This window comes from Drosophila yakuba, unplaced genomic scaffold (genome assembly GCF_016746365.2).
Source record: "Drosophila yakuba strain Tai18E2 unplaced genomic scaffold, Prin_Dyak_Tai18E2_2.1 Segkk50_quiver_pilon_scaf, whole genome shotgun sequence".
Lineage (NCBI taxonomy): Eukaryota > Metazoa > Arthropoda > Insecta > Diptera > Drosophilidae > Drosophila > Drosophila yakuba.
In genome coordinates, this window is record NW_025048817.1 from 1,207,030 (window position 1) to 1,211,308 (window position 4,279).

The window sequence follows — 4,279 nt, forward strand, 5'->3', positions numbered from 1 at the left end:
AGAACAGTTGGCTCAGTGTATGAAACATAATATCAAAGTGCTGACCCAGCATTGGGCCGAAAACCCGTGCGCAGCCGGCAAACACAGCATATTTGCGTGGCCACTGCGAGTCTTTGTTAGGTTTAAGAATCATTTTAAGTTTCAGTTTGAATTTGCATTTACCAGAATAAAGAGCGGAAGCTCGTTAACTCCGACTAAACGTCGTAAAACAATTTGTTATTAATTACTCTGCCAGACCATAAGGGTGGCAGTTAAAAGAGGAAAGTTCCTCTCAACGTAAATAATAATTTTCTCCTGTTCCCCGGACCCCCCGGAGCAGCTGGCGAAGGAAGCCCTTTACCTCTGGAGGAAACCTGACGGATGACAATATCGCAAGACGGTGCGATCCATCTTCAAATAATTTATATGTTCAGGGATTACACGATTTACGGCTATGCCGTACTTACGCACTTTCCATCAATGTCAGCAGGCCTGATGACTGTTGATGTGTAGCTATGAGTATTAAGTTATGTTGGGAAAATCTCATATATATTTCTCAGATCTTCCACAACGTACGCTAAATTAGAATCGTAGAGGTTAGAAGTACATATTCAGAGGAAAATTAACCCATATATGCAAAACTACTCTAAAGGTACTCAAGCTTGGACACGATCATTCGTGTTGGGCTGCTTCAGGTACGCAGCGGATGCAGCGTCACAACCAGCAGCTTCTCGCTGGAATCGGGGCGTGCACGAATATTCATGCTATGCGCATGGATGAAGAAGCACGCATAGGCGTGTCCTATTCGATGTTTGCGACAGGGACTTCACACCAATTGTATGTGCGCGATGAAGGCGAAGAAAAGATGCACACCAAGCCGATGTGTGTAGAATAGATAAAGGACTCCAACTCGGGGTGGCCTGCGATTTGCACATGGTTGGTAGCAGAAAGGAAAAAGCACAGCTTTCCGCTGCACGCGGTGGGTGCTCCGGTTGCACGCAGCCACAGAAACTTCCACACGTGGTAAAAATTTGAGGTCGAAAAACAATGTAAGCCGCTTAGGCATCGCGGCCAATAGGACTTCTATTTCCGAATAGTGGGATGGGCAGCATACGCTATTTTAAAATGAATTGTTAAGCACTGGCGATTGAATGTACTCGAATGCTTACCAATTGATGTTAAAGCACGATTTAAACTAACTATTGCCAGTATTTGCCTTGAAAATTGGAACGCGTTGAAAAGTTAAGCTGCACTCGATCACGCCTTTTAGGAAAGAGAACGGAAGTATAAAGATCGAGTGTGACCGTAGCTTGCCCAAAGTCGTATTCGGGGATTTTACGATATTTTATTGGGTAATATTCGATTTTGCCAGGATCTGAACTTGGCTATGATGGATCGTTGCCAAATGATTGCGATAACTCCTAGTGGGTTGCTTTCCTGACTCGACTCCTACAACTAATACAAAAATAAAAAAATATCAAAACTTTTTTCAGAAGTGTGGGTGTGGCAGTATTGGGCGATTTGTGGGCGTGGCAACATGAATCAACAAACTTGCGCTGCGTCTATGTCTATGGAGTCTTTATGCTTAATCTCAACTTTCTAGCTTTTGTAGTTCCTGAGATCTCAGCGCTCATACGGACGGACAGACGGACGGACAGACGGACAGACGGACGGACATGGCCAGATCGACTCGGCTATTGATCCTGATCAAGAATATATATACTTTATATGGTCGGACCCGCTTCCTTCTGCCTGTTACATACTTTTCAACAAATCTAGTATACCCTTTTACTATACGCGATAAATATAATATATCATCTATTTACCTATGCAGTTTAAAAGTGTAGATGATATAGAAGAAGAAAAAATAAACAACTTTATGGATTAGATATAAAAACAAGAGAGAACGCTATAGTCGAGTTCCCCGACTATCTGATACCCGTTACTCAGCTAGTGGAAGTGAAACTTGCACGCGGCTTTGAGCATGTATTCAATGTATAACCTATCTGGAGACGAAATAAGGCGGTTGCAATAAGGCAACATTCAAAACGCAATAAGGCGATTGCAATAAGGCAACATTAAAAAAAACAAACAACAATTTAACTAACTCTCAATTTTTTCTATTTCTTTAACTGAAATTTCTATAAAATAACTAATCATTAGAATAAGATCTATCTGGCAAATATATTAAGTTAGTCTTTTATAAATATGTATTAAAAACAAAAATATATATTTAAGCAATTAAAAACGTATCCTATATATAAAGCTACTAAATATAAACTACAGAATACTTACAATTTAAGGAAAATGTCTCAATTAAATAAAACATAACCAAAACAAATATTAACCAGAATTATGACTAGACTACCCATTGACTTGTCGACGAACGATATAACATCCGACTCGGGATCCCTCACAACCGATTCCAATTTGGTAACCACAACTCAAGAGGTATTCAATTCCCTTCGTATACCGGATGCAATTAGGTTTCTTCCGGTATTCGAGGGTAACCCCAAGGCACTCAAGGATTTTATAGAAAACGTTGAGGAGATATTGATAATAATAATAAAGGATACGGAAATGACTCCATATGGCAAAATGCTGTTAAGAGCTATTCGTAACAAGATTGAGGGTAAGGCATATGAAGCGGTATTATCGTCCGGTCCTCCACTTGTGTGGCACGACATCAAACAAACCCTGATTAATACATTTTCCGACAAACGCGACGAGTCTACGTTACTGTACGAATTGTATTCCTTATCTCTTCAAAATTTGTCTGTCACTAAGCTTTTTGAAACGATTACAGAAATCAAGACAAGCCTGTTTAATCAGGTTGAAAACCAAAAATTACCGAGTGCAGTAGCTAGTGCAAAGAATGAGTCATTCAACCAAATATGTTTAAATACATTTGGATAAAAGGACTTTTGGGTTCTTTAATTAGGTCGGCTAAGCCTACTTCCCTTATAGATGGCTTTGAGTCTGCTATCAAGGAAAGAAACATTTATTATCAGGAACTATCCCGAAAAAGGAAATTTGAAAATACAGTTAGTGCCGCGGCCTCCACATATAAGCGTAATGACCAGAGGAGACCTATAGCACAGACGCTTCCAGATCACTTATGAATCCAGAATTTGCTACCCCATATAGAACTAGAAAACTTGCCCAACCACTTACCCTGACAACAGCTTTAAATTCCCATCAAATAGTTGAGGAAGTCAGATACCCTGCATTAAAAGAATTTAACACATCTCGATATTTTTTTTATTTTTATTGTTCAAATTTCACAATACCTTTGACGGAGGGATTGGCATGGATATACTTCAGCAAATAGGAGCAGAAATTGATTTGGTAAAATCCAATTGAGAACGACATTAACTCAATTACCCATTTGCTTCAAAACAATTCGAGTCCTCAATTATATGTTTTGGAACGCGTGAGTGTAAAGATCATTCCAATGACAGTGAATTTGCAAACACAATTTGCGGCACATTTCTTACAGAACAAAAAAAAAATGCTCCGGATCTGTTTTCGCCAGAAGGATTGTACAAGGCCGATGCATATCGACAACCAAAAAGAAAAAATTCGTACGCAACATGAAAATTCAAATCATAGAGGGGCGGACGAAGTGACATTAAAACTCAAAAGAGAGTTCTATTTCCCAAACATGTATGAATAAGTAAAACAGATTATTCAAAACTGTAATGTATGCTAAAGTTTGAAATATGATAGAAACCCACCTTAACAAGTCTATCAAATAACAAAAACCCCGGATGGACCATTAAATATAGTACACACGGACTTGTATACTATTAACGGCCGATACGAGTTTACAATAATAGATAAGTTCTCGAAATTTGCAGCAGCCTATACGATCCCAACCAGGGATAGTATAAATACCACAAGGGTTATTTTACAATTTCTTCACTATTTTGGGATACCAAAAAAACTCATTTGCGACCAAGGTGCCGAATTTCAATCTAAGCTTTTCAAAACTTTTTGTTCACAATATAATATAGATGTACACCAGAGAACTGCAAGAGTGGCATTTTTTGCCACCCTGATCACACTCAACAATTTTGAGTGCGGGTGCCACTCACACCGGTCATCGCGGGTACATACAAACACCCGCTCAAAATATTCGGGTGTCTGCAAACACCCTGGTGCCTGCGCACCCGAATCAATGCGGCACCCTACGTCGCGGGTGCCGATCACACTCGCCACTCATAACGAAGGGTAGAGAAGGCAAATATGCAGAAAAAGGCAAGTGCCTTTTTTTGGTAAACACCCGGGTGTTTTGGTG

The 4,279-nt window shown here is 39.7% G+C and overlaps 1 long non-coding RNA gene across 1 annotated transcript; it reads left to right on the forward strand.

The window, feature by feature from the left end:
• The first annotated feature begins 2,904 nt into the window (after positions 1-2,904).
• Positions 2,905-3,721, forward strand: LOC120322284. Its single transcript, XR_005562059.2, has 2 exons — positions 2,905-3,412; positions 3,479-3,721. It is a non-coding gene; the product is annotated as an uncharacterized LOC120322284 (long non-coding RNA).
• Positions 3,722-4,279: the final 558 nt, after the last annotated feature.